General features: G+C 50.0%; 1 long non-coding RNA gene across 1 annotated transcript; it reads left to right on the plus strand.

Moving 5' to 3' along the window:
* The first annotated feature begins 60 nt into the window (after positions 1–60).
* On the plus strand, positions 61–1,561 carry LOC123255108. The gene is made up of 2 exons (XR_006506737.1): positions 61–161; positions 966–1,561. It is a non-coding gene; the product is annotated as an uncharacterized LOC123255108 (long non-coding RNA).
* Positions 1,562–8,185: the final 6,624 nt, after the last annotated feature.

Below are 8,185 nucleotides of genomic sequence, written 5' to 3' on the forward strand. Positions count from 1 at the left end.
CCCCCCGGCCCCACGCCATCCCAGGCTCGTGTAACACCCGTGTCCCTTGCTTTGCAGAAGCCCAAGCAGAAGGACTGGCACCCGCCGGGAGGCTTCATCCTGGGGCTGTGGGCGCTCATTCTCATGGTCTTCTTCAAGACTTATGGCATCAAGCACATGAAGTATGTCTTCTAGGCGGCACTGAGGAGGCCAGGGAGCCCTGGGGTGCCCCAAAACCCTGCCTGTTGGGGCAGAATCTCCCCAAGGCTCCAACAGCCACTTTTCCACAGGATGCTTTGGTTCTTGTCCCCAAATAGGGAGAATCCCACCTCCCCACCCCCCCGTCCCCCGTCCGTCCGTCCATCCTCATGGGGGTCGCTCTGTGCTTCCTCCTGGAACCTTGAGCCGCCCTTCGTACCACCTCTGTGGCAGGACGGGCAGCGCCGGCCCACGCTGCTCCTTCCCTGCTGTGTCTAGGCCGGCTCTCCCCACTTTCTGGAGGAGGTGCCCCCTGGATGGAGCCTCGAAGGAAGCAAAGGCATTTATGGCTGCCTCTGGGCTTCCTAACTTGGGCATGTGCTCGCCAGTGTCTCAGCAGGCCACCCTGGGGCCAACCTCGTCGGGGTGAAGCCTTGTCTCTGCCCGTCCCCCAGCCTCAAGTGGCAGACCTTGGGGGGCCCTTCCTCCCCTTCCCAGAGCCCCAGCCCTGCCCACGCTCCAGTGCCTGTCAGGCCTGAGCCCTGTGAAATTTGGGGGGCCCTGGACGGGGTCAGGTAGGCCATCCAGAGCCCATAACATTGGCCTTGAGTTCAGAGAAGGGGTCTGTGGGAGGGAGGCCAGTGCCCCTGTTCAGGGTCCCCACAAGCTGCCCGGCCCCCTGTCTGAGGCTGGCTCGGCTGCCCCCTCCCCATTCCTTCAGCACCCTTTGGTGCTGCCTGGCCTCTTCCCCCTCATTGCTGGGTGTCTTTCCCTTCTTCCTCCTCCAGAGCCAGGCTGGTGCCCACCCTCCGGCTTCCGGGGTTGCTCCTGGACTGTTCTGGCCAGGCTCTAGGCCAGGGCCCTCCCTCTGCCCATGGGGCCGGCCTTCCCTGTCCCTCATCCTCAAGCTCTCGGCCGGTCTCATGGCTCGTTCCCCGAACAGATTCTTTCCCTCTTGGGTCACTCTGTGCTGGCCTTCTGTCCAGTCTCGCCTCTGCATGTAGCTCTGGCTGGTGTGGATCCCGCAGGCTCCAGGCGATGCCACCGGGCGAGGGGGCCTATGCCAGCGGGTGAGGGGGCCGCCCTGGCCCAGGGCAGGGGCCTCCCAGGTGCCCGAGGCTCGACATTCGAGGTGCTGCCGGCCGTCTCGGGGACACGGAGGAGCAACAGGACGGCAGAGCGTCTGCCCTGATCCATGGTGTTCAGGTGGTCACTGGGGAGGGGGAAGGGGAGGGACACAGTTCTCCCCTTGCCCACTGCCCTGAGGGCAGGGGGTTCCTCCTGGTTGAAGGGGGCACAGCTTTTTGTTTCTTTACAAGTTTTGTGGATCATTGTTGCCAAGATGTGTTTTCAGATTCCAAAATAAAACCTGCAGATACGGGGATTATGAGCTTTCTGTTTATTTCCAGGGTCTGAGCCAGAGCCTCAAAGGACCCCAAAGCCCCTTCCCTGCCCCTTCCCTGCCCTCTTTTCAGACTAGGAAAATGAACCCTGGAAAGGCAGAGGCTTAGTTAGCCCAGCCTCTGGTCCTGGCTTCCAAGGGCCACCATCTTGGGGGGCACTGCCAAACCAAGGCTCTCCCGCCCCAACTCGGGAGGGATGGAGGAGGCACAGAAGGTGCCCCCCAGGACCTCCTCCCTTCCTGCACTCGTTCTTCCCAAGAATCATGGGAAACGGGGTGCCCTTGTGACCCCCATTTTACATTTGAGGAAACTGAGGCAGGCAGGTGTTTGGGGAAGAGTCCTGCTCAGAGTCCCAGGGCTGGTAGGTGTCTGAGGCAGGGTTGGAGCTCAGCTTTCCCTGACTCTAACCCAGAGCTCTGTCCATTGGTGTCTAAGGCCCCCCTTTCCTGACATGTCCTTTTGGGCCAGGCCACAGAATCCAGCTCATCCTCAGTGTGTGGCCTCAGCTTTCTGACCACCTTCCTAGAATTGGGCATAATTCTCTGGAGCAGCCTGATGAAGGGAGTCCCAGGGCCTGCTGGCCTCCATCTTTCTGGAGGCTGAGACCCCCCAGTGGGGGCCAGTGAGCCCACCACCTCTCTCTGTACTCCTGTACCTCCCCAGGCCAGCAGGTAGATGATGTTGTCCCCTCTGAATTCCACAGCCCTCAAGCTAAGCCAAGAGAGGTCCCCTGCACCCCAAAAGGGAGCCAGGCCATGTCCCCACACAGCTCCTGGCCTAATGCCAACAAGAAACCCTTCTGTGTGGTGCATTCTCCCTTTCCCCCCAGTTCTCATTCTGCCTCTTGGAGCCAGTGGGGACAGGGATGGGGACGGGGAGGGGGAGGGAGATGGGAATGGGGAAGGGGGATGGGGAGAGAGGGGGAGGGGAGCATTCCTTTCCCACCAGAAGGTTTGCAAGGCCCATTACCAGTGCCCTTTTATTGATCCTCACAACCCCTGGGGTAATGGCTGTTATAAAGAAATGGGTACCCTACTAGGGGAATATGGATATAAGTAAGGTGGAGTTGTATCTCTGTATTCTCCCTAGGTGCTGGTGATGGGGGAATACCAACCCCAATCACCCTTGCTGGATGTTATAATTTCCCCTTCTAGATAACAGTTGCCCAGGAAGGACCCCGAAAGGTCAGGTGGATGGGTAACCCTTTCAGGTCCCACCTGGAGTTGGATCAATTATTAATATTGGGCTCTGATTAGCCTTGGATCACATTGTTCATCTGACTGCGTTTGCTCCCTCCCCAAGGGTTGTGATATAATGACCACTCGGGAAGGTATTAAATACTTTATCTATGATCTTAATTAGGGAAAGGATAATTAGGATATGGATTAGGGATTGGAGACCCTGTCAATCTAATAACTATAATCTATAATCACTCAGGGCTGGAGGCTATTGATTTAGTAAAGCTGGAGCTATTGTTCTTCACAACCCTCTGGTTCAGCTTGGCCACTGCCAAACTAGGGAGTAGTCTGCCCTTGCTGCAGCTCTGTTGGTGATTTTCTCTCAGCTTTCTTATTATCAGTTTGGTGATGTGTTAGTCTTAACAGCCTTCAGGAAGTATTCAACTCCTAACCACCCTCTTCTTCTCAGACCTCCTTTCCTCCCATCACCACCCAGGGATCCAGGGAGATTCAGAGAGAACCAATGACCAATGATCAAAGACCCAAAGATCAATGGTCAAAAGACCCTTCCCAGACGGCTGTTAGTGGTATTTATACTCTCAGGCCAACTGACTTTTGCCCCTGGCTCACGGCACCTGGGAACATTCTGATGTCTCCAACTGTCTCCCCTGTCAATCAAGGTGAAACCAACATTTCTCAGGGTTTGAATATAACACGGCTATTATTATCCCCATTTTACAGAGAAGAAAACTGAGACCATCCTCTGGTCATTTTTCAGTCATGGGACCCTTTTTGGGACAAAGATACTGGAGTGGTTTGCCATTTCACTCTGGGACTCATTTTTCAGATGAGGAAACTGAGGCAAACAGGACAGGGTAACCTGACTACTACTAAGTGTCTTCGGCCAGATTGCAACTCAGGAAGTGGAATCTTGCTGGCTCCAGAGCAGACGTTCTGTCTGTTGCACCCTGACAGCTGCCATTTTTACAGAGAAGGAAACTGAGACTTGCCCAGGGTCCCTCAGCTCTTCAGCTCTTCCTGCCTCCATGTCTTCTCCCCTCACCCCTGTGCCACCTTGATGCCTCCTAACCAGAATTCCTCTAACCTAGGCAGGTCCTTCCACAATTGGGTGCCAACTTTGTCCCCATGAAGCCCTAGGCTAAGCATGCTGTCAGAGCTGGCTTCTGCCATGAAGATGCCAAGGGGAAAAGGAGCTCGCTCTGGCCCCTTTCCCGCACATCTGTCTGCATGGCTGGGCTCCTCGAACTGCCTGCCAGGCCCCTGGGCTTGGGTGTCCTTCTCTTTCCTCCAGGCTCCTTTGGTGGAGAGGAAGCCAGACTCACGGAGCCCTGACATGCGGTTGGTATCAGAGGAGGGAGGCAAAGCGCTTGTCTGCACTTTAGGGATGGAAGAGGATTCTGGCCAGTGGGTTGGGCGGGATCAATCAGAAATGAGAATAAAATGCAGAAAAGCACCTGTGGGACTCCGACTTTAATGTGGCTGTAGCTAGCTGGAAGGGAGGGTTCCTGGGCCAGTGGGATGGCCTGGCTTTGTTTCTGTAGGAATGCCACCAGCCAGCAGACAGGAATTGGACAGGAATCGTTCTCCTGCTGTCCTGACATTGGCTCTCTATGTTACTGGAATCGTTGCTGCCCTGCTTGGAACAATCCACTGGTTCTGCATGAAGTGGGCATGTACCAGTGGAGTGGCATAATAATCAGAATAGGTTTTTTAAAATATAATTTTTATTTTACTTTTTTTTTTGTTTTTTTTAAACCCTTGTACTTAGGTGTATTGTCTCATAGGTGGAAGATTGTAAGGGTGGGCAATGGGGGTCAAGTGACTTGCCCAGGGTCACACAGCTAGGAAGTGGCTGAGGCCGGGTTTGAACCTAGGACCTCCCGTCTCTAGGTCAGACTCTCACTCCACTGAGCTACCCAGCTGCCCCCTTTATTTTACTTTTTTACAAATATTTTTCCATGGTTCCATGATTCATGTTCTTTCCCTCCCCTGACCCGGAACCAATGAGCAATTTTCCAGGTTTTACAAATATTACTCAAATTCTATTTTCATATTTTATTCAATTTTGTAACAGCACAATCTTTTAAAACCAAAATCCCACATCCAATACCCATATAAACAAGGGATAAACAATACCCATATAAACATGTGTTTTCTTCTGCATTTCTGCTCCCACGGTTCTTTCCCTGGATGTGGAGAATGTTCTTTCTCCTAAGTCCCTCGGGATTATCCTGGGTCATTGCATTGTTGCTAGAAGCAAAGTCAGTTACATTCGTTTGTGCTACAATGTATCCATCTCTGGGTACAATGTTCTCCTGGTTCTGCTTTTTTCACTCCACATCAGTTCATGAAGATTCTTCCAGTTCACATGGAATTCCTCCAGTTCTTTATTCCTTTTAGCACAATAATATTCCATCACCATCAGATACCACAATTAATCAGCCATTCCCCAATCGAGGGACACCCCCTCATTTTCTGTTTTTTTGTTTTTGGGGGGTTTTTTGCCACCACAAAGAATGGGCTATAAGTATTTTTGTAAAAGTCTTTTTTCCCCTATGATCTCTTTGGGGTATAAACCCAGCAGTGGCATGGCTAGATCAAAGGGCAGGCAGGCTTTTAAAGCCCTTTAGGTATAGTTCCAAATTGCCTTCCACTTCTTCCAGGGTGGAGCCAAGATGACAGAGGAGTAGAACAGAGAAGCTTCAAGTCGCCAGGGGAATCTTTTCCAACCAATATTAAAATAATGCCACAAGACGAATACAACAGTTAAAGAACCAATAAGGAGACAGAGTGAAACAACTTTCAAGAAAAGAAAAACCCAAAACGTAGGCAGAGAACATCTGGGGCACTGAGGTGAGAGGGGGGCACAGTCAGCAAGAGGCTGTAGCAAGGAATGAAGAGCAAGCCGAGAACAAGCCTCCTCCCCCATCTGCTCTCCCTGGTTCAGAACCTAAGACCAAGCCAAGTTGCCCTCTGGAATGGTTGGAGCCATTCACAATTCCACCAGCCATACATTAGTGTCCCAATTCTGCCACATCCCCTCCAACATTTTAATTTTATTAATTAAATATTAATTAAAATTATTATTTTCCTTTACTGTCTAGAACAGATTTTTAAATTCATGAAAGAAGATCTTTTTCACACTCTTGGAAGCAGTGAGTTGCAGATCTGATGACAGGGAGCTCTGAAGCTCCAGAAAGGAGATACCTGAGAGGAGCCTGTCCATGTATGTTCAACCTGTCAGGGGAAGGAGGGCTCGAAATCCCCAAAGCTGTGGCAAATGGCATGGCTGGACCCCTCCTTCTCAGATGCTGGGCACCCATTGGGCAACATCAGCCAATGCCCAAGAGCCATTGCCAGAGGAGTCTGGCCTTTCTCTCCCTTCCTGATAAAGAATGACCCTGAGAACTGGGTGTGGAAAGGATTCCTTAGCCTTGGCCCTTTTTTCTGGGAACTTTGCCAGGTGCCTGATTGTGTGTGTTTGGGAATCTCTGCCAGGGTTCCTCTGTTCAGAGTGAGCAGATCAACATGTGGCCTGACTTTGCCATCCTAGCCCAGTGGGTTCCTTCTCCCATCTGTGGCTCTGGGCATTAGGAAGGAGCCCCAGAACTAGCTGTAGGCATGTGGGTGACTTGGGATGATGGATGCTGATGAGCTCTGGCCCCAGCTCCTGCTCCACCTCCAAGGACCCCATTCAGGGAAGAAGACCCCAATCTCCTCTAAAGAGGAGATTCAAGCTCTAATGAATCCAATTCTTCCGTTGTAGCTGGTAAACTGATTGACCCATCTCATGTTTAGGAATACATGGCAGTCTCTGACATTTGTATCCTGCTGGTATCTTCTTGTCACAGTGTGTCTGTAAGAAATAATAAATTCTAAGCATGATGGTAAACCCTGAAGCCTATATCTCCAGCTTTCCCTCTCCCACAGACTGCTGTCCTACCCATAAGGCTGCTTCTTTCAATGGATGACTCCAGAAATGGAGGCCATCTGTTATCTAACTCCAGGAATCTGCATTGTGAAAGCTATTGTTCCTCTATTTATACTGGATTCTGCTCTGTAAATGGTTTTATTCTGTAGCCCCACATCATAAACCCAAGCCTGCCTCTGAGTGAAGCCCCAAAGTTGATCCTCCTGCTCTGAAGGTAGATGCCAAAGGCTTTCCCATAATCACTGGTAGTTAAGGAAAAACTCTTGAATTTAGGAGTTTGATAATCACTTAAAACATTGTTTTGTGAAAAAGTATTCTAAATCCCTCCTGATTAGAGAAATGTAAATTAAAACAATGCTGAGGTACCACCACACACCTCCGACTGGCCAATAAGGCAGCAAAGGAAAGTGGTGAATGTTGGAGGGGATGTAGCAAAATTGGGACACTAATACACTTCTGGTGGAGTTGTGAATTGGTCTGACCATTCTGGAGGGCAATTTGGAACTATGCCTAAAGGGTTTTAAAAGACTGCCTGCCCTTTGATCCAGCCATACCACTGCTGGGTTTGTACCCCAAAGAGATAATAAGAAAAAAAATACTTGTACAAAAATATATATAGCCCATTCTTTGGGGTGGCAAAAAACTGGAAAATGAGGGGGTGTTCCTCAATTGGAGAATGGCTGAACACACTGTGGTATTTGATGGTGATGGAATACTATTGTACTAAAAGGAATGATGAACTGGAGGAATTCCATGTGAACTGGAACGACCTTCAGGAAGTGATGCAGAGTGAAAGGAGCAGAACCAGGAGAACATTGTACACAGAGACAGATACATTGTAGCATGATCGAATGTAACTGACTTTGCTTCCAGCAGCAACACAATGACCCAGGATAATCCTGAGGGATTTAAGAGAAAGAACATTCTCCACATCCAGAGAAAGAACCGTGGGAGCAGAAACGCAGAAGAAAAAAACATAGGATTGATCACATGGTTTGTTGGGGTTTTGATGTTAAAAGATCACTACTAAATTAATATTTAGATATTAATAATATCTAAATAGGCTTTGATCAATGACACATGTAAAACCCAGTGGAATTGCTTGTTGGCTGTGGGAAGGGGAAGGGAGGAGGGGAGGGAAAGAGCATGAATCATGGAACCTTGGGAAAATATTCTAAATTAATCAATACAAATTTAAAAAATTTAAAAAACAAAACATTGTTTTGTATGTGAATTGTTATCATAATCCTTGGCAAGGCTTGTTGTTATACCGTTGAGAAGTTGCTAGCTGACCTAGCCTCATCCTTAGCCTTATCCTTGCCAGTTAAAATGGTTGTCCTATCCAATTCCAAGGTTCCCCACCAGGGACTTCAGGATTCAGCTGAGTCTCAAATTCCCAAAGGATTCCTCCTGGGGGGGTGGGGGAATAGAGAGAGAGAGAGAGAGAGAGAGAGAGAGAGAGAGAGAGAGAGAGA

Source organism: Gracilinanus agilis, unplaced genomic scaffold (assembly GCF_016433145.1).
Source record: "Gracilinanus agilis isolate LMUSP501 unplaced genomic scaffold, AgileGrace unplaced_scaffold39343, whole genome shotgun sequence".
Classification (NCBI taxonomy): Eukaryota; Metazoa; Chordata; class Mammalia; order Didelphimorphia; family Didelphidae; genus Gracilinanus; species Gracilinanus agilis.